Genomic DNA, 23,156 nt, shown 5'->3' with positions numbered 1-23,156 from the left:
TTCCCAAAGTGGAGGCTGGGAGCAGCCAATCAAATCATCACTCACCTGTGTGATTTTGGGCCAGTCACTCAACATAGTTTCCAGGGTATCAAGGCCAATTAACAGGCAATCCTGACAGCAGCCTGGATACCTCCCTGATCTGATTACCCCCGAGGACTATTGGGTTTAGGATATGTGTGTGAATGGAGGGGGCATGCTCAAAAAATGTGAGACCAGGTGACATTCCACTTCCCCTTAATTGAAAGTCCGTGTTTCTGCTTCAGTGTGAGGGAAATATTACTTCTGTTTTTCCTTAAGCAACTGCTATGTGCTAAGCACTAGGGTAGATATATGATAATCAGACCCGACATGGGGATCACAGCCTAAGTAGGAGGGAGAACAGGAATTGAATCGTCATTTTGCACATAAGAGAACTGAGGCACAGTGACGTTAAGTGACTTGGCCCATCACACAACAGAGTAGTGATGGAGTCAGAATTAGAACCCAGGTCCTCTGACTTCCAGGCCTGTGCTTGTCTCACTAGGCCATGCTGCTAGTGATCAAGTGCTTGTTTTGGTATCCGCGGCTATGGTGAATTTTCCAGTGAGATGTAGTCTTAAACCTAACACTTGCTCTCTGCATTTAGCAGAGGTTGTGTAAGATATCCTTCCCCTTTATAAATTAGCCTTGAACAGAAAGTATTTTATGAATGTTAGCTGTAATTAGGAATGGTACTGCTGTCAAGACTTCTATTCTGCATTTTAAATCTGAACCAGGTTCAAGGTGCCTGGAAAGTTGGAGAATGTAAACCTAATTAACTCTTTTATATTAAGGTATTCAAAATGAGCCATGAATAACAACCACAAGAAACAGGGAAAGAAATATTAATTTTAATATTTCTCTCTTAAAAAAGGTAGGCTTTTCAAGACTACTTTGAGTCAGAAACTGAACTGTCTCTCCAAGCGACCTTCCTGACCTTCTTTCAGTTCTGTGTAGAATGTGAAGCAGCATGGCCCAGTGGAGTGGCAAGAGCGGAGGCAGGCTTGGGAGTCAGAGGACGTGGGTTCTAATGCCGGAAATGCCACTTGTCTGCTATGTGATCTTGGGCAAGTCACTTCCCTTCTCTGTGCCTCAGTTACCTCCTCTGTAAAATGGGGATTAAGACTGCGAGCCCCATGCGGGATGACCTGATTACTTTGTGTGTACCCCAGTGCTTAGAATAGTGCTTGGCACATAGTAAGCACTTAACAAATACTATAATAATAATAAATAACCCTCTTATCATTACCAGGATACAGAAGATAAGTTTAGGGGAAGCAGTTATGCATGGTGAAGAAGACAGAGAAGTTATAGATAAATTACACCTGCAGATAATTCCAAGTGACATTTCAGTTGAATAATTTCAATCCTTTTATCCCCCTAAACACAAAACCTTTCCCAGAACTGGTATTAAAGAAAAAAAGTTGAATGATTGATTCCTCTGATATATCTTCACTCCATCTTTTGTGGAGGTAGAGGAGTTAATAAGATGGACAAGAGAGGACAGCTTGAAGAAGCAGCCAAGGGTCTGGAGAATTTATGAACTGGGAAATAATTCACTGAATAATTGGGAGTTGACAGTGCTAATAAAGAAAGTAACCTTTATGTAAAATTTTCATCAACTCCACAGGGAAGTTACTAAAATAATAAGCGCAAGGTAGTTTTAGGACTCTGTTAGTCATGTGCTTTGTCCAATGTGATGATAACAGGGGGTAGGAGAAGTAGAAAAACTATCTATCTAGATATATACCTATATAGAGATATATAGATATATGCAAACACATACACACTCACAAACACACATATATACATATTTCTTTGAAACTAATTTATATATCTGCTTCTTGTTTTAACCTGACAGAATTTGAAAGTACACCTATGACTTGCTACCTGTTCCCTAGGCTTGTTAAAATCAGTATTTTTTTCTTAACAAGCATGTCCTAGGGTAACAGAACAGAAGAAATCATCACATGATATTCGTGTCTGCCTGTTATGATGTGGTTTTGCTAAGGGGGGAAAAATGGCAAAATAAAAAAGAGCCCAAATTAGCTGCCCAAGCTCATAGAACATGTATTCCCCATAGGTCTCTTGGTCCAGGGGAGTATAATATAAGAAATGAACCTCACACTTCCTTAATACAGAGGTAACTGTATGAAAGAGGATGTGAAGCAATTTACTTCCATTAGGGAAGGGTTGAAATTTCAGGGAGAAGATGATGCTGGAGCTTAAAAAAAAATTCTCTGCTAGGCGAATCATGAAGTAGACAGGACTATGGGGCTTCAGGAGCCCTGTGTAAGGCATTTTGAGCTAGGTTTAGGGAACATTTGGAGAAGATAAGGAAAAAATTGCTCCAAAATGCCCACTGAATCCGTCATTGAAGCCGTTGAACTTGAAATGAAAGTGTCCAAGGTCCTACCCCTGGAGAGAGGATTCTGTGACTTATCTTTTAAGAACCTTTACAGTCTTCTTTAATTTTTATTTTTAAAATATAGGAATCACATCATCAGTAATGATATTTTTGATTATTTATTATGTGTAGAGCGCAGTACTAAGCACTTGGGAGAGTAGAATATAACAGAGTTGGCAGATGAGTTCCTTGCTCCAGATGTGCTCTCTTGGGCTGAAATTGCAAGGGCCTTAAAGGGCAGGGATTGTGTTGCACTTTTCCCGGTCATTTCCTAAGCACCCAAAACAGGTCTCTGCACATAGAAAGGGCTTCATCAATACTGAAGATGATGATGATGGTAAAGATGTCTACTAAGAGTGTACAAGAATTCTCAGCCCTGGTTGTACTTGACTAAATCTGAAAACAAATCCAAAATGAGGCAGTTAGTATATCTAGTATATTCAGGTATATAATATATAGCTTCATCATCTTACTCTAATTTTAGGGGAACAAGCAAAATCCCACTGTGCTACAGAAAGAGAAGGCAAAATTCCACATGGATTATGATATCTATTTTTTTTCCTTTATCTAATGCTTAAACTCTCCAGATGATAATAATACTAATTATAATAATAACTAGGGTATGTGTTAAGCATTGACTATGTGCCAAGCACTGCTTTAAGTGCTGGGGGAGATACAAGTTAATCAGGTTGGACACAGTTTCTGTTCTACATGGGGATCACACTCAGTCCCCATTTTACAGATGAGGATGTGAGGCCCAGAGAAATGAAGTGACTTACCCAAGATCACACAGCAGACATCTGACAGAGCTGGGGTTAGAACCCAGGTTCATCTGACTCCCAAGCCCGTGCTCTATTCACTAAGCCACACTGCCTTAAAATACATGTACCTCCATAGCGTGACATACCCCAGGTTTAAGCAGCTAATTCCGCTGGTTTCCTGTCTAGAATAGGAGACTCCCTCTCTATAGCTTGCATTTTGAAGATGAAACGAATGATCGGGAGTCAAATTAACTGATCTTGATGGTGATTGCAAGAGGGCAGAGCCTCTTCATCAGACCAGATCCATGAAAGCATGGACATTGACCCCCCGATGATTGGAAGGGCTTCTGCCCCTGTGACAGGAACAAATTCACTTCCATAGCAGGACAGCTCTTCTAATAATCATAACTGAGTTATTTAAATGAGAAGCAGCATGGCTTAGTGGCAAGAGCAAGGGCTTGGGAGTCAGAGGTTGTGGGTTCTAATCCTGCCTCTGCCACTTGTCAGCTGTGTGACTTTGGACCAATCACTCAACATCTCTGTGCCTTAGTGACCTCATCTGTAAAATGGGGATTAAAAAAAATTATGGTATTTGTTAAGCGCTTACTATGTGCAGAACACTGTTCTAAGCACTGGGGGAGATACAGGGTAATCAGATTGTCCCACGTAAAGCTCAAATTTTTTAAATCCCCATTTTTACAGATGAGGTAACTGAAGCCCAGAGAAATGAAGTGACTTGTCCAAGGTCACACAGCAGATGAGTGGCAGAGCCAGGATTAGAACCCACGACCTCTGACTCCCAAGCCCGGGTTCTTCCCACTGAGCCACGCTATGAGCAACACGATTACCTTGTTTGTACCCCAGAGCTTATAACAGTGCTTGGAACATAGTAAGCACTTAACAAATATCATTATTATTATCATTATGAACCAAGCACTGTTCTAACTCCTGGCGTAAAAAACAAGGTAATTAGGTCAGGCATAATCCCTGTCCCACATGGGGCTCACAGTCTAAGGGGGACTGAGAACAGGTATTTCATCCCTCTTTCACAGGTGAACAAACTGAGGCACAGAGAAGTTAAATGACTTATACAAGGCCAGAAAAGAGGCAAGTGGCAGAGTTGAGATGACAACCTACTTAGGCTGTGAACCCCATGTGGGACAGGGACCGTGTCCAACCGGATAAACTTGTTTCTGCCCCAGTGTTTATGACGATGCTTGACAGCCCCTGCTCTTTCAACTAAGCCATGCTGCTTAAGTAATTTATGGACCAGTTATGAATAGAGAGCCTGACATAATAATAATAATAATGATAACAGCTCTACACACAATAAGCCCTCAATAAGTATGATTGATTCATAGGTTGCAAAACCTGGTACTAAGTGCTGGGTGTACATACAAAATACTCAGATAAGAATGATTAGATTGAACACAGTCCCGGTCCCACTTGAAGCTCACAGTCTACCTCATCCCCATTTTAGAGATGAGGAAAGTGAGGCCTAGGGAGGTCAAATGACTTGCTCGAAATCATCCAGCAGGCCAAGGAGGAGCTAGACTGGGATCAGAGTCTGCTGCCTTCTAGTTCCACGTTCTTTCCACTAGGCCAAGCTGCTCGCAAATTCCTGAGAATTCAGGTCAGGCCTGTTTCTTCTCCCCCTATATTCAGGGAATATAAAGCAGCCCGTGTTTGGAGGTGCGGCAACTACAGCTTTGGTTAAATAAAGGGGGGGGGCTGTTCAGTCCCTATTCACAGACAATTTCTCAGGCCATGGCTAAATGGAAAGAGCCTGGGCTTGAGAGTCAGCGGTCATGGGCTCAAATTCCCACTCCACCACTTGTCAGCTGTGTGGCTTTGGGCAAGTCATTTAACGTCTCTGTGCCTCAGTTACCTCATCTGTCAAATGGGGATTTAGACTGTGAGCCTCACGTGGGACAATTTGATTACCTTGTATCTACCCAAGTGCTTAGGACAGTGCTCGGCACATAGTAAGTGCTTTAATAAATACCATCATCATTATTATTATTATGTTCTGCGATTTGCTCTCTGTAGTTCTTCTCACCAATTCTGATTCCATCTCATCACACAATCTTCCAGGAGTTTCTGGTCAAAGACAGAGCTTTCCTGTGAGAAGCAGCCTGGCTTAGTGGAAAAAACTCGGATTTGGGAGTCAGAGGGCTTGGATTCTAATCCCAGCTCTGCCATTAGAGAAGCAGTGTGGCTCAGTGGAAAGAACGCGGCCTTGGGAGTCAGACATCATGGGTTCTTATCCCGGCTCCGCCGCTAGTCAGCTGTGAGACCTTGGGCAAGTCACTTAACTTCTCTGTGCCTCAGTTACCTCATCTGTCAAATGAGGATTAAAACCGTGAGCCCCACGTGGGACAACTTGATCACCTTGTATCCCCCAGTGCTTAGAACAGTGCTTTGCACAGAGTAAGCGCTTAACAAATACCACAGTTTATTTATTTTATTTTATGTGTCTGCTGTGTGATCTTGGATAGGTCACTTAGTGCCTCTTTGTGCCTCGAGTTCCTTACCTGTGAAGTGGGGATTCAAGATCCCTTCTCCCACCTGCTTAGATTTAGAGCCCCATTTGGGACAGGGTCTATGACCAACCTGATTATCATATGTCTGCCCCAGCGCTTGGCCAATAGGAAGTGCTTAACGAAGACCGTAGCTCTACTTTTCAAATAGGCATTGGATACAAAAACTGTACATTCCTAGCACTTAGTACAGTGCTCTGCACATAGTAAGCGTTCAATAAATACTATTGAATGAAATGAATAAACAATCAATAGTGTTTATTGGGATCTTGCTTTGGTCAGCCACCCATACTAAGAGCTTTATGGGGTATATTAGGGTAAATCTCCATCCCCGAAGAGCTGTGAGATGTTTTTAAGATCATTTCCCAGAACAGAGATAACTAAATGAGTACAGAGATAACTAAATGAGTACTGTTTCAAGTAGAATTGTTTCCAAGATGTAAAGGAATTAATAGAGGAGTTGGACAAAGTCTAACATTTTGCCAGTTTTATTTCTCCAATGTCAACCTCTCCCCCATTCCTCTTTTCCATCCTGCTTGTGTCTCTGGAACCAAATTGTGCATTAGGCTTAGAATTTTCTCTGTTACTGCTCACCCTCGAGCTAATGGTTAAGTGCAAAGATTGGTTTCAAAGCTTGTTGTATTCTGGCATCAGTCCAGATGGTGTTCCTGTGGCCTGATTAATTAGATGCAGCACTCAAAATCTATACATCAAACAAGATTTTCCCACAAAACCACTTGGGGTGGCTGTCTTGAGGGTTCTTTCCTTGCTGTCTTCCCCCCGTCTGCCTTTCTTCTTTTTTCAGACTCTCTCCTGCTTTGATTAAAACAGAACCGTTGGGATCCCTTTTATAAGATTTCTTCTTTTCTGCAGTTTGGTCCAGGTTATTTAATCATGCAATTAATTATTTTCATCATCACATGAGCTTCTCTTCTGTTTTTTCCATTGGTCAATTCCCATTTTTTGGTATCCTGAATTTCAGGGGTGGGGGTGGGTGGGGGATGACATGAAGAAAACCAAAATTAATATGATAGAGGGGAGGGTCAGGAGGGTGAATTGAGGGGAAAATAATCTATTGAAAATTCCCTGTTCAATTAAACTCAGGCTTTCTTTGGATTTTGAGGGAGACTATCACCCTCCAATGAGTAATTTTTACAATAACGTGTCCCCTCTGAAAGCAGGAGGGGAATTAGCCAAATGTTACTATTTTCCATTACCAGTCTTTCAGTACTACAGAAGAGAAAATATCAAGTACATAGTACATAAAATTATCATTTTTCTTATGAACCAATTTCTAACTACTGAGGTTTTTTTTTTGTCTTTTAAAATCTTCACAAACACACACACAAAAATCTTAAGCTTCATCTCTTTCTTTGTTTAATTCCAGTTCCAGTTTATTTACCTACCTACCTTTATTTCAATAAAATAATCTTTGGCATAGATCCAAATTTCTGTTTATGGTGTTCTAAGGTTCCCAAATTCATTTCCTTTTTTTTTTAACTGTCCACCTCAGTAGGAGCAAGAAGAGTAATGACTTTAAGTACGTGACAGTATCTGGAATATTTGTAAGGTAATCAGCACACTGGCTAACAGGTTAACATTTCCAGTTGAATATCGAGCGCTTACTGTGTGCAGAGCATTATACTAAATGCTTAGAAAGTTCAATTTCTAAGGGAAGCAGCATGGCTCAGTGGAAAGAGCCTGGGCTTCAGAGTCAGAGGTCATGGTTTAGACTCCCAGCTCTGCCACTTGTCAGCTGTGTGACTGTGGGCAAGTCACTTACGTTCTCTGTGCCTCAGTTACCTCATCGGTAAAATGGTGATTAACTGTGAGCCTCACTTGGGACAACCTGATTACCCTGTATCTAAACAGCACTTAGAACAGTGCTCTGCACATAGTAAACACTTAATAAATACCAACATTATTATTACAATTCAGCACCTATGTACATATATTTACACTCTGTTTTCCCTCTACCTGTAATTTATGTTAGTGTCTGTCTGTCCTACTAAATTGTAAGTTTCTTGAGGGGAGGGATAGTATTCGTTGTAACGATAATAATAATGATAATAATTGTGTTATCTGTAGAGTGCTAACCATATGCCAGGCACTGTACTACTGGGAGCCTCACGTGGGACAACCTGATTACCCTGTATCTCCCCCAGTGCTTAGAACAGTGCTTGGCACATAGTAAGCGCTTAACAAATACCAACATTATTATTACTAAGCGCTGGTGAGGTTAAAAGCAAATTTGGTTGGACACAGTCCCTGTCCCACATGGGACTCACAGTCTCAATCTCCATTTTTCTAGGTTGTAGCAAGGAGCTTGAGAAGCTGAAAGAGTGGGAGACAGATGGGGTAAAATTCAAGAGGTAAGGGGAGGAAAAGCAAGTATATACTGGGAAAGGACTTTGTAATTATGGTAGAAAACGATATGAAAATCACAGTGAAGCACAGACTCAATTTGGATCTGCAGTCTAAGAAAACTTTAGTATCACTAAACATAACAACATGCAAAATGCCATCCTTGGCCAGACCAACACCTCAGGCAATCAATCAGTCAGCAAATTGATCACATTTACTGATGCCCTATTGTGGGCAGGGGCTAAACGAATCCCTTGGAAGAGTGCAATACAGGGAAGCAGCGTGGCTCAGTGGAAAGAGTCCGGGTTTGGGAGTCAGAGGTCGTGGGTTCCTATCTTGGCTCCACCATTTATCAGCTGGGTGACTTTGGGCAAGTCACTTCACTTCTCTGAGCCTCACTTCCCTCATCTGTAAAATGGGGATTAAGATTGTGAGCCCCACGTGGGATAACCTGATTACCTTGTATCTCCCCCAGTGCTTTGAACAGTGCTTGGCACATAGTAAGCACTTAACAAATACCATAATTATTATTATTACATAATCCCCCTCTAGACTGTAAACATGTTGTGGATAAGGAATGTATCTACCCACTCTGCATACAGTAAACACTCAATACATATCATTGATTGATAATCCATTCATTGTGTCCTACGTTTCCACCCATTCAAGTTATAATAATAATAATAATAATAATGGTGTTTGTTAAGTGCTTACTATGTGAAGAGCACTGTTCTAAGCACTGGGGTAGATGCAGGGTAATCAGATTGTCCCACGTGGGGCTCACATTTTTTAATCCCCATTTTTTTTACAGATGAGGTAACTGAGGCGCGAAGTTAAGTGACTTGCCCAAGGTCACACAGCAGACAAGTGGTGGAATCGGGATTAGAACCCACGCCCTCTGACTCCTAAGCCCGTGCTCTTTCCACTAAGCCACGCTGCTTCTGCTAATAATGATGGTATTCGTTAAGCACTTACTATGAGTCGAGAACCCTTCTAAGCACTGGGGTAGAAAGAAGCTAATCAAGTTGGGCACAGTCCCTGTCCCAGCTAATCCCAGCTCCACCACTTGTCTGCTGTGTGACCTTGGGTAAATCGCTTCACTTCTCTTGGGCCTCAATTACCTAATCTGTAAAATGGGGATTAAGACTGTGAACCCCACATGGAACATTGGCTGTGTCCAACCTGATTAGCTTGTATCTACCCTAGTGATTAGAACAACGGTTGGAACATAATAAGCACTACAAAAATATCATTAAAAAAATAGGAGGGAGGATGGGTATTAATTAAGGGAAGCAGCATGGCGTAGTGGATAAAGCATAGGCCAGGGAGTCGGGAGGTCACGGGTTCTAATACTGGCTCTGCCACTTGTCTGCTGCATGTCCTTGGGCAAGTCACTTAACTTTTCTGTGCCTCAGTTCCCTCATCTGGACAATGGGGATTAAGACTGAGTCCCATGCGGGACAGGGATTGTGTCCAACTCGATTTGCTTTTATCTACCCCAGTGCTTAGTACAGTGCCTGGCATAGTAAGCACTTAATGAATATCATTATCATTATTATTATTAATTCCCCACATTGCAAATGAGGGAACTGAGGAAAGGAGAAGTTAAGTGACTTCAATCCATCAATCCATCATTTTTATTGACGCTTATTCTGTGCAGAGCACTGTACTAAATACTTCAGAGAATATAAGACGGAGCAGGGTATAGTGGTTAGAGCACAGGCCTGGGAGTCAGGAGGTCATGGGTTCTAATCCCTGCTCCACCACTTGTCTGCTCTGTGATTTTGGTCAAACCACTTAAGTTATCTGTACCTCAGTTACCTCATCTGTAAAATGGGGATTGAGACTGTGAGCTCCACGTGGGATAGGGACTGTGTCCAACCCGATTTGCTTGTGTCCACCCCAGTGCTTAGTATAGTGCCTGGCACATAGTAAGTGCTTTACAAATACCACAGTTATTATCATTTTTATTATTACAATGAATACTACCCCTCCCCTCAAGAAACTTACAGTTTAGCAGGAGAGATACACCCTAAAATAAATTACAGGTAGGGGGAAAATAGAGTGTAAAGATATGTACATAGGTGCTGAACTGTACTTTCTAAGCACTTAGTACTGTGCTCTGCACACAGTAAGTGCTCAATAAATATGAATGAATGGATGAATGAATGAATGAATGAATAGTATGCGTGTCCAAAGGTTTAGGGGTTGAGGACTCAGTTGCATAGGTGATGTGGAGTGTTTAAGTGCCAGTAGAGTAGGGAGATAAGAAACTAATCCCGGAAGGCCCCGCAGAGGAGATGTGATCTTAAAAGGACACTGCACATTTTCGGTACTTAATGGTATCTTCACTCTGATAACTTCAGTATCAGTCTAAAATAAACCCTAAGTCAAAATGATAAAAATTTATCATATATCAAAAAGCGGGGCATTTGGGTCGAGGCACAGATGTTGGAAGCAATCCGAGTGTGATGGCTCTTCATATTGAATTTCAAATGGTTCTTACAAATTTAGAGTGACAGACCAATACAAAAGGGGAAGGTAACCAATTGATGGGTTGCATTAGACTTCCTATTACAGCAATCAGACTTTGGCGAGGAGTAACCAACTCTCAATTTGATTTGAAGCACTGATAGGAGAGAGACATTTAATGAAGAGTTTGGGAATTGGTGGCAAAGATTTGAAGCTTTTCTACATTTTTCTGAAGCTGATGTACATGTGAAATGATAAAAGTGATGGCCATCTGAAAGAACTTTATTTCTGTCACTTCATTCTTTTAGTTGTTAAAAAACAATACGCCAACGCTTCGCCATATTAAAAACAAATCGTACATTGCTATTAACTAATTGATGTGGTCACTGCCCTGTTGTTACCAACCACGTGGGACTTGGCAAAAGGAGGCAGGTATAATATTATGTTAATCTAACCGGACACAAAATGGAATTTCCTTTGAAATGGTTTTAAGGTTGGCAGGCGAATAAAGTGCCGATCAATATTTGAAATAGAAAGATGAATAGTTTTTTGGGAAATCATTTTTAAATGACTTCCCAGCCTTTCCTAGTAGTCTGGGACTCATTGTGAGCATGCTTTCTTTGGAAAGATTGCTTTTGGCTCAGTTGAATATACTAAAAATGAATCTGAAAAGAAAGAACATGGTCTTGGGAGTCAGAGGACTTGGGTTCTAATCCCAGGTCGGCCACTTGTACTGCTGTGAGAATTTGGGCCAGTCACATAACTTTTCTATGGCTCAGTTACCTCATCTATAAAATGGGGATTAAGACTGTAAACTCTAGGAGGAACAGGGATTGTGTCCAACCCGATTATCTTGTATCTAACCCAGTGTTTAGTACAGTGCTTGGCACGGAGTAATAGCTTAACAAATACCAAAATTACTATTATTATTAGTGATTGATTATTAAAAGTGAATGACAGCTGCGGGCTGGAAGAGTTTCATTCATTCATTTATTCAGTCATGTTTATTAAGCACTTACTGTGTGCAGAGCACTGTACTACGTGCTTGGGAGAGTACAATGTAACAATAAAGAGTGACAATCCCTGCCCAAAACAAGCTACAGTCTAGAGGGGGGAGGCAGACATCAATTCGAATAAGCCTACATTAATACACATAAATAAAATTACCAATATATACATACGTTTTGTAGGGCAGGGAAGAGGGGGGGAGAGCCAAGGGAGCAATTCAGGGCTATGCAGAAGGGAGTGGGAGATAAAGAAAAGAGGGGCTTAGTCTGGGAAGGCCTCTTGGAGGAGATGTGCCTTCAATAAGCCTTTGAAAGGTGGAGAGTCATTGTCTGTTGAATTTGAGGAGGGAAGGCATTCTGGGACAGAGGCAGGATGTGGGCCAGATGTCAGGGGTGAGACAGGCTAGATGAAGGCACAGTGGGAAGATTAGCATTAGAGGAGTGAAGTATGCACCTGGCTTCTAGAAGGAGAGAAGCTAGGTGAGGTAGGAGGGGGTAAGGTGATGGAGGGCTTCAAAGTCAATGGTGAGGAGATTTTGTTTGATACGGAGGTGGATGGTCAACCACTGGAGTTTCTTGAGGAGTGAGGTAACGTGGTCTGAACATTTTTGAAGGAAAATGATTCAGGAAGCAGAATGGAGTAGGAATGGAGTGGGGAGAGATAGGTGGCAGGGAGGTCAGCGAGAAGGCTGAAACTATACTCAAGATGGGATATGATAAGTACTTGCATTAATGTGGTAGCAATTTGGACGGAGAGTTAAGGGGTGGATTTGGACGAGGTTGTGAAGGTAAAACTGACAGGATTTAGAGAGGGCTTACGTATGTGGGTGGAACGAGAGAATGGAGTCAAGGATAATGCCAAGGTTTTTGAGACAGGAAGGATGGTGGTCCCATCAACAGTGATGGGAAAGTGAGCAGAAGGAGAAGGTTTGGGTGGGAAGATAAGAAGTTCAGTTTTAGCCGTATTAAGTTTGAGGTCACCGGAAGACACCCCAGGAGAGATGTCTTGGAGACAGGCGAAAATACAAGACTGCAGAGAGGGAGAGAGATCAAGGCTGCAGATGTAGATTTGGGTGTTATCAGCATAGAATGATAGTTGAAGCCATGTGAGTGAGTGAGTTTTCCAAGGGAGTAGGTATAGATGGAGAAAGGAAGGGGACCCAGAACTGAACCTTGAGGGACACCACAGTTAGGGGATAGGAGGCAGAGGAGAAACCCCCAAAAGAGACCGAGAATGAGTGGGCCAGAGAGATAGAAGGAGAACCAGGAGAGGACAGGATCAGTGAAGCCGAAGTTGGATGATGGTTCCAGGAGAAGGGAGTAGCCGACAGTGTCAAAGGCAGCTGAGAGGTCGAGGAGGATGAGGATGGAATAGAGGGCAATGGATTTGGGGGGACGAGATCACTGGTGACTTTCGAGAGGGTGGTTTTTGTGGAGTAAAGAGTACTGAACCCAGATTGGGAGGGGGTCAAGGAGAGAGCTGGAAGAGAGGAACTTGAGGCAGTGGATGTGGACAGCTCGCTCAAGGATTTTGGAGAGGAGTGAGAGGAGGCAGATGGGGTGATAACTGGACGGAGCCATGGGGTCAAGGAACAGTTGGAGATGGAATAGTTGAAGATGGAAGTTATAGAGGGAAGAAGGGAGATGACAAATGTTTTGATGAGGTGCAAAGGAATGGGCTCAGGTGCAGAGGTGGAGTGGGTGGATTCTGAGAGACTGCAGGAGATTTCCTCTGGAGACAGTGCTGGGAAAGATGGAAGAGTTGGAGAAAGGGCAGGACGGGGAGGGACTCGAGAGGGGCAGGGGAGATTTTCAGGAGCTTCAACTTCAACTCCGTCTTCAGCTACCGACTCTCTGCAGAAGATTTTCAAACCTACATCGCTAGTCCTGGTCTCTTTCCCATTCATTCATTTAATCATATTTATTGAATGCTTACTGTGTGTAGAGCACCGTACTAAGCGCTTAGAAAGTACAATTCAGCAACAAATAGAGACAATCCCTACCCAACAACACCTTTTGGCATTCTCGCATAACCTACTTGAATATCCTCCTGTCACCTCTATTTTAACATGTTCAAGACAGAATCCCTTATCTTCCCACCCAAACCCTGTCCTCCACTAAATTTCCCATCACGGTAGGTAGCACTACATCTTTCCCGTCTCACAAGCCTGTCACCTTGGTGTCATCCTTGACTCCTCTTTCTCATTCAACCACATATTCAGTGTCACCTTGGCTTCACGGACTCCGTCCTCTCCCGGTTCTCCTCTTATCTCTCTGGCCGGTCATTCTCGGTCTCCTTCGCTGGCGCCTCCTCCCCCTCCCATCCTTTAACTGTTGGAGTTCCTCAAGGGTCAGTTCTTGGCCCTCTTCTGTTCTCCATTTACACTCACTCCCTCGGTGAACTCATCCCATCTCACGGCTTCGACTACCATCTCTACGCAGATGACACGCAGATCTACATCTCCGCCCCTGTCCTCTCCCCCTACCTTCGGGCTAGCGTCTCCTCCCGCCTCCGGGACGTCTCCACCTGGATGTCGGCCCGCCACCTAAAACTCAACGTGAGCGAGACTGAGATCCTCATCTTCCCTCCCAAACCTGGTCCTCTCCCAGACTTCCCTATCACCGTGGATGGCACGACCGTCCTTCCCGTCTCTCGGGCCCACGATCTCGGTGTCATCCTTGACTCGTCTCTCTCGTTCACCCCACGCATCCTATCCGTTACCGAGACCTGCCGGTCTCACCTTTACGATATCGCCAAGATCCGCCCTCTCCTCTCCACCCAGACGGCTACCTTACTGCTACGGGCTCTCGTTATATCCCGGCTAGACTACCGTGTCGGCCTTCTCTCCGATCTCCCTTCCTCCTCTCTCGCCCCGCTCCGGTCTATTCTTCACTCCGCTGCCCGGCTCATCTTCCCGCGGAAACGATCCGGGCATGTCACTCCCCTTCTTAAACACCTCCAGTGGTTGCCTATCGACCTCCACTCCAAACAAAAACTCCGCACTCTAGGCTTCGAGGCTCTCCGTCACCTCGCCCCTTCCTACCTCTCCTCCCTTCTCTCTTTCTACCGCCCACCCCGCACGGTCCGCTCCTCCGCCGCCCACCTCCTCGCCTTCCCTCGGTCTCATCCGTCCCGCCGTCGACCCCCGGGCCACATCCTCCCGCGGTCCCGGAACGCCCTCCCTCCTCACCTCCGCCAAACTGATTCTCTTCCCCTCTTCAAAACCCTACTTAAAACTCACCTCCTCCAAGAGGCCTTCCCAGACTGAGCTCCCCTTCTCCCTCTACTCCCTCCGCTGCCCCCCCTTCACCTCTCCGCAGCTTAACCCTCTTTTCCCCCCATTTCCCTCTGCTTCTCCCCCTCTCCCTTGTCATCCCCTCGGCACTGTACTCGTCTGCTCAACTGTATATATTTTCATCACCCTATTTATTTTGTTAATGAAATGTACATCGCCTCGATTCTATTTAGTCGCCATTGTTTTTACGAGATGTTCTTCCCCTCGACTCTATTTATTGCCATTGTTCTCATCTGTCTGTCTCCCCCGATCAGACCGTAAGCCTGTCAAACGGCAGGGACTGTCTCTATCTGTTGCCGACTTGTTCATTCCAAGCGCTTAGTAAAGTGCTCTGCACATAGTAAGCGCTCAATAAATACTATTGAATGAACTAAATCCTATTTTTTCAACATTCACAACACTGATAAATTCTATCCTTTTCTCTACTTCCAACCTGCTATCATGTTAATCCAAGCATTTAATCTATCCCTCCTTGATTACTATATCAGCCACTTCGCTGACCTCCCTTCCTCCTGTCCCTCCCCATTCCATAACTTATGTCACTCTGCTGCCCGGATCATTTTTTCCATAAAAACGTTCAGTCTATGTTTCCACACACCTCAGGAACCCCGAGCAGTTGCCCTTCTACCTGTGCATTGAACAGAAACTCAATACCATCAGCTTTAAAGCATTCAATCACCTCCTAGCTCACCTCAACTACTCTCCTACTAAAACCCAGCCCCCACACTTCACTCCTTTAATTCCAGCCTATTCGCTGCACCCCGTTGCCATCTAGCTCACCACCAACCTCATGCCCGTGTCCTGCTTCTGGCCTGGAACGCCCTCTCTCTTTGCATCCGACAGACAATCACTCTCCACACCTTCGAAGCCTTATTGAATGCACTTCTCTTCAAAGAGGCCTTCCCTGACTAAGCTCTCATTTCCTCTTTTTCCCATTCCTTTCTGTGTTGCCCTGAATTGCTTTCTTTATTCACCATCCACCTACCCCAGACCCACAGCATTTTTTTTACATATTCATATTTTTATTTATAATAATGATAAAAATTATGTTCTTTGTTAAGCATTTACTATGTGCCAAGCACTACTAAGCACTGGGGTAGATACCAGCAAATGGGGTTGGACACCCTCACTGTCCCACGTAAGGCTCATACTTTAAACCCTCATTTTACAGAGGTGGTCACTGAGGCCCAGAAAAGTGAAGTGACTTGTCCAAGGTCTCACAGCAGTCATGTGTCTAGTGGGACTAGATCCCAGACGTTTAAATCAATGTCTGTCTCCCACTCTATATGGTAAACTGCTTGTGGGCAGTAAGTGTGTCTGTTATATTGTTGTTTCATACTCTCCCAAGTGCTTAGTACAGTGTTCTAGACACAGTAAGCACTTAATAAATACAATTGATTGGTTGATCGATTGATAAGGTCCTCCTCCATGCTCCTCCTCCTTCTGCTCCACTTCCTCGGTGTTTTCACATTTACAGTTAATCAGATTTACAGAGACCTTCATCCTCTCTTTGGCCCGGACTATTTTTTCCCACTTCTAAACCACAAAGAGCTCCCTGATATGTCCTCTTTACATTCAGTTTGGAATCCAGGTTCCCCACATAGCTTCTTGAGTTGTTTTATCTCATTCTCCTTATCTTTGGGCATCTGCTCGCTGTCTTTTGGGTGTGACATTTTGAGAGTCCTACATGGGCACTGCAAAGTTCATGTTGGGGCAGAAGTTACCCTCCCTCTTCCACCTGTTTTTTCAAACGGGTATGTATGGAATTGTTCTCACGCTGACGATACGAGTGGTTCTTGAAAACTGAAACTTTGGACTGAAATGTGGTAAGCCAGAAACATTTATTTTGTCATAGCACTAACATTTTGAATGCAGGACTGGTTCCTGAACAACAATCGGATTCCTTTGCTCCAATTCCCCAGATTGAGTACATATAGCACTCAATCAATTGCAGAGAAGCGATATAATAATAATGTTGGTATTTGTTAAGCGCTTACTATGTGCAGAGCACTGTTCTAAGTGCTGGGGTAGATACAGGGTAATCAGGTTGTCTCACGTGAGGCTCACAGATAATCCCCATTTTACAGATGAAGTAACTGAGGCACAGAGAAGTTAAGTGACTTGCCCATAGTCACACAGCTGACAAGTGGCAGAGCTGGGAGCTGAACCCGTGACCTCTGACTCTGAAGCCCAGGCTCTTTCCACTGAGCCACGCTGCTTCCCCGTGTTAGAAGCAGCATGGCCTAGTGGCTAGAGCATGGACTTGGGAGTCAGAGGACATGTGTTCTAATCTCTGCTCCGCCACTTTGTTGTGTGACCTTGGGCAAATCATTTCATTTCTTTGTGCCTCAGTTACCTCATCTGCAAAATGGGGATTAAGACCGTGAGCCCAAGTGGAACAAAGACTGTGTCCAACCTGATTACCTTGATTTCTAGCCCTGTGCTTAGAACATTGCTTGGCACACAGTATGTTCTTAAAAAACACCATAATTTCTACTATTATTATTAGGTAATCACATTAAGATTAAGACAGAGAGGTTCAACAATAGGGAAGCTAATTTTTACCACTGGAAGTAAATAGAAAAATAGATAGTAAATAGAAAATTGGTAACTTGTATGGTGATTAAATAAGCCCTGCCCAGCTTCTCCCACTCCTTCCCCCTTTTAAAATATACTACTACTTCTCCCGCCCTCTCAGGGTTGCACCTGGAGAGTTACCAGTCCTCTACTAGTCTCCGTTACGGGAGGGAGAGTCAAGCAGAGGCCTGTCCATTCCATCCCTAGCTTGGTCAGTGGCTAGCGAGTAGCAGGACATCTGCTACAAGTCAAAACTCCCCTGTGCTGGGCAGCAGCGGCACAGGAGAGAGTCGGAGGCAGACACTCAAGTTTACCGCGCGGAAGGAGGCGATGCTAAACTGCTTCTGGATTTTTACCACGAAAACTCTATGGATCCACTACCAGAACGACCGCAGATGGAGAGTCGGGGCGTTCTGGGAGAGATGTGTCCGTGGCATAAGACAAGACACGATCGGAGAAGCAATGTGGCTCAGTGGAAAGAGCCCAGGCTTGAGAGTCCGAGGTCATGGGTTCTAATCCTGGCTCCGGTTCTTGTCAGCTGTGTGACTCTGGGCAGGTCATCACTTCTCTGTGCCTCAGTTACCTCATCTGTAAAATGGAGATTAAAACTGTGAGCCCCACGTGGGACAACCTGATGACCTTGTATTCCCCCCGAGTGCTTAGAACAGTGCTTTGCACATAGTAAGTGCTTAACAAATGCCATCATTATCATTATTATTCTTACTTCTTCTACTACTATTATTACTATTACAGTAACTACTACTAATGATATTTCTCCAGTGCTTATTATGTGCCAATCACTGTACTAAGCACCGGGGTAGATATAATACAGTTCCTGCTGCTTTCAACCTCTCCCCTCTCCCAGTCATGATCCCTTTTCCTCATGGCTCCCAAGCAACTCCCAACATTACCAACTCCTCCAGAGCGGAAGCCTTTAAAAGAGATCAGTGTTGAAAAATCCAAACAGATGCGTGGTAAAATCGAAACGGTGCGCGTTTCAAAACCCTCTAAGTGCCATTTGTCTGTATTCAAACAGACTTAATTTGAGGACTTCCCATAAATTGAAAATACCTTTAGTTTCTAAAGTGCTTTTATTTTAAAGAGATTTAAACCAATTACCGCTTTACTCCTTTTAGTGCCCTTTATAGGGTTCATGAAAATAGACTGTAAAGTGAGAGTGTTAAACGGCGATTAGTTTCCCAGAGAAAATGTGTTCCCAAAACTCAAAAATTGACCAAAACAATATAAACATGTTTTTTAAATGTGCTAAAAATAATGTAATGATATGAGAAAATAGAAGTGTGAATGCGCTGATGATTTTTTTTAAGTGTGTGTGTATGCAAAGACTGAATTTTTATTTTCTTTTTTCCATCCCAGGAAAGTAAAAGGCTCCTGGTGCTAATATGTAACAGATCTGATGTTATCTCTGCTAGATAGATCTGTAATTTCACAATACCAAATTTCAATGGGATCTAATCACTCTATTCATCAGTCAAAATACATTAAAGTTTGAGGAGGAGAGGAAGGGAGGTGACTTTGCAGTGTCACCTCGAAATAAAAGCATAAGAAACGCTGACATTAAAATTAAATCACACTAATATGAATGAGTGCTAAAAGAAGAGTATTATACCATAGGATTTCCGGTTCTAATTTTGTCCTTCCACAACAGTGGCTTAGAAAATAGAGCACGGGCCTGGGAGTCAGAAAGACTTGGCTTCTAACTGTGTCTCTGCTACATGTCTGCTGTGTGATCTTGGGCAAGTCACTTCACTTCTTTGGACCTCATCTGTAAAATGGGGATTAAGAGAGTGAGGCCCATGTGGGACAGGGACTTTGTCTGACCTGATGAACTTTCATTCATTCATTCATTCAATAGTATTTATTGAGCGCTTACTATGTGCAGAGCACTGTACTAAGCGCTTGGGATGAACAAGTCGGCAACAGATAGAGACAGTCCCTGCCGTTTGACGGGCTTACAGTCTAATCGGGGGAGACGGACAGACAAGAACAATGGCACTAAACAGCGTCAAGGGGAAGAACATCTCGTAAAAACCGATGGCAACTAAATAGAATCGAGGCGATGTACAATTCATTAACAAAATAAATAGGGTAACGAAAATATATACAGTTGAGCGGACGAGTACAGTGCTGTGGGGATGGGAAGGGAGAGGTGGAGGAGCAGAGGGAAAAGGGGAAAATGAGGCTTTAGCTGCGGAGAGGTAAAGGGGGGATGGCAGAGGGAGTAGAGGGGGAAGAGGAGCTCAGTCTGAGAACGCCTATTGGAGGAGGTGATTTTTAAGTAAGGTTTTGAAGAGGGAAAGAGAATCAGTTTGGCGGAGGTGAGGAGGGAGGGCGTTCCAGGACGGCGGGAGGACGTGACCCAGGGGTCGACGGCGGGATAGGCAAGAACTTGTATCTATCACAGAGCTTGGCATATAGTAAACACTTAACACGTACCATAATGATTATTATTACAATTATTATGAAGATACAAGTAGCATTATCCCCATTTTACAATTGAGTGAACTGAGGTGAACTGATCCCCCCCATCCCCATCGTCCCAACTCGCTCCCTTTGCTCTATCCCCCCGCCCAACAGCACTTGTGTATATATATATATACATGCTTATAATTCTATTTATAGTAATGATGTGTGCAGATCTATACTTCTTTTGATTGAGATTGATGCTATTGATGCCTGTTTACTTGTTTTGATGCCCATCTTCCCCCTTCTAGTCTGAGAGCCTGTTTGGGGCAGGGATTGTCTCTGTTGCTGAATTGTACTTTCCAAGTGTTTGGTACAGTGCTCTGCACACAGCAAGCACTCAATAAATACGACTGAATGAATGAATGAAGCTTGAGCAATAGAGCAATAGCAGGTCAGGTCTTTGACCCCAAGATCTGTGCCATTTCCTTCTGACTAATGGTCCTTCCTCCCCTCTGTGAGAAAGAATCAGGTCAGTACGTTCAATATAGTAGGCATAATGCGTGTTTGTTGGTCAGGTGTTTGTCCACAATGGATACCTTTCTTGGAGAAGTGGAAAGAAATCCAATCAACTATTCCAGTCAGTACATCGATTTCAGGCAGAAAGGAGGGAATAAGAGCAGAGGTTGGCTAGCAGAGAGAGGCAACTGAGGTGCAGTGTGGCTTGAGGGAAGTGACGCGTGAGAGCTGTTGTGGTATCGCCGTGGCTTAGTGGAAAGAGCCCGGGCTTGGGAGTCAGAGGTCATAGGTTCTAATCCCGCCTCCGCCACTTGTCAGCTGTGTGATCTTGGGCAAGTCACTTAACTTCTCTGGGCCTCAGTTACCTCATCTAGAGCTTGGGCCTTGGAGTCAGAGGTCATGGGTTCGAGTTCTGACTTTACCACTTTTCAGCTGTGTGACTGTGGGCAAGTCACTTAACTTTTCTGTGCCTCAGTGACCTCATCTGTAAAATGGGGATTAACTGTGAGCCTCACGTGGGACAACCTGATTATCCTGTATCTACCCCAGCACTTAGAACAGTGCTCTGCACATAGTAAGTGCTTAACAAATACCAACATTATTATTATTATCATTAATAAAATGGGGATGAAGACAGTGAACCCCATGTGGGACAACCTAATTTCCTTGTATCTATCCAGTGCTTAGAACAGTGCTTGGCACATAGTAAGCGCTTAACAGATGCCACCATTATTATTATATACTCCCAAGCACTTAATACAGTGTTTTGAACATTGGAAGTGCTCAATTAATATCACTGATTGGTTGACTGATTGATTGACTGGGTGTAAAGGGATAGAAATGAAGCTAGGTAGGAGGGGAGAGAGCTGATTGCCTTTAAGCGAATGGCAACGTATTTCCGCTTGATATGGATATGGAGCTTTACGAGTAGTGTGGAGATGTGTGCAGGATGGTATTTTAGAAAAATGCTCTGGACTGCAGAGTATGAACTGGAAAGGGGAGGAAGGCTAGAGGCAGAGAGGGCAGTGAGGAGGCTGATGGAGAGTATTCAATCGGTGGTATCTTATTGAGTGCTTACTAGGTGCAGAGCACTGGCACTGAGCCCTTGAGAGAGAACAATACAATAGAGTAGGTAGACAGGATCCCTGCCCTCGAGGAGCTTAAAGTCCTGTGGGGCGAGACAGGCATTAAATAAAGCATGTAGAGAGAAAGCAGCAGAGTATAAGGATATGTAGATAAATGGTGTGGAGCTGAAGTCCAGCTGAGTGTAGGGGTAGGCATTGACAAAGGAGAGGGACGGAGGTTTATACAGTAACAGAACTCGTAAAAGATGGGGAAAAACAAAGGATGTAAAGAACAATGTATGGCAAAATGCCAGGAATGTAGAGAAAATATAAGGCGGGAGGTCAGGTGTAAGATGAAAGCTAGGCTTGCAAAATACTCTCCACCAGAAGATGAGAAGTCAGCACACAGGGCATGAAAGTAACACTGCGACAGAGAAGCCGTGTGGCCTAATGGAAAGAGCATAGGGCTGCGAGTCAAAAGATTTGGGTTCTGATCCCAGCTCTGCCATTTGTCCGTTGTGTGACTTGAGCAAGTCACTCAACATCTCCACGCCTCGGTTACCTCATCTATGAAATGGGGATTAAGACTATGAGCCCCATCTGGGTCATGGGCTGTGTCCAACCTGATTGTCTTGGATCTACCCCAGCACTTAGAATTGTGCCCGATACCTAGTAAGTGTTTGACAAACCCCATTCAAAGCCAACCAACCAACCAAATAAACGAAAAACCTTAAGCCCTAGCTGAAACCATTTGAGAGAAGGAGATGGGGGCCCCACAGAGAGGAGAGGACACCAGGACAACCCAACCAATCATGGAAGGACACAGGTGGGGAATAATGATTATGATCTTTGTTAAGAGCTTACTATGTGCCAGCCACTATATTAAGTGCTGAGGTGGATACAAGCAAATCAGCTTGAACACAGTCCCTGTTCCATGTGGGCATGTGGGGCTCACAGTCTCAATCCCCATTTCACAGATGAGGTCACTGAGGAAAGAAGTGACACCCAGTGTCACACAGCAGACAGGTGCTGGAGCCGACATTAGAACCCATGACCTTCTGACTCCCAGACTCTTTGCACACAGAAAGCGCTCAATAAATGTGATTGATTGAATGAATGAATGACCTTGAGCGAGTCACTTCACATTTCTGGCCCTCAGTCTCCTCATCTGTAAAATGGGGAGTAAGACTGTGAGTCCTACGTGGGTCATGGACTGTTTTCCTTCTCTCCTTCTCCCTTCCCACTCTGGTCCTTGGAGACGTCAATATCCACATGGATGGTGACCCCTCTGCTGCCTGCCTGCTATCACTCCTTGACTCTGCCAACCTTCTGCTGGACCACACCTCGCCCACTCACCAACTTGGTCACACCCTCGATCTCATCTTCTCTTACCGCTGCACCATCTCCTCCCTCACCAACTCTGAAATCCCTCTCTCAGACCATAACCTTCTCACCTGCCTCCTCTCTCACACTCCCTTCCCCTGCAAATCTGTATTACTCGCTCTCTTGACCCCATCCGTCTTTCCCAAAGCATCTCACCCCACCTTGCCTCCCTATCCTCTCTTCCCACTCTCAATGATCAGGTTACTGCTCTCAACTCCACCCTGTCTTCACAACTAGCTCACTCCCCTTTCCCTCCGCTGCTCTCGCTCCACTAACCCTCAGCCCTGTATCTCTGCCTCTGTCACCTCCTTCGCTCTTATGCTC

This window comes from Ornithorhynchus anatinus, chromosome 4 (assembly GCF_004115215.2).
Source record: "Ornithorhynchus anatinus isolate Pmale09 chromosome 4, mOrnAna1.pri.v4, whole genome shotgun sequence".
Taxonomy (NCBI): domain Eukaryota; kingdom Metazoa; phylum Chordata; class Mammalia; order Monotremata; family Ornithorhynchidae; genus Ornithorhynchus; species Ornithorhynchus anatinus.
Note: the sequence above shows the minus strand (reverse complement) of the source record.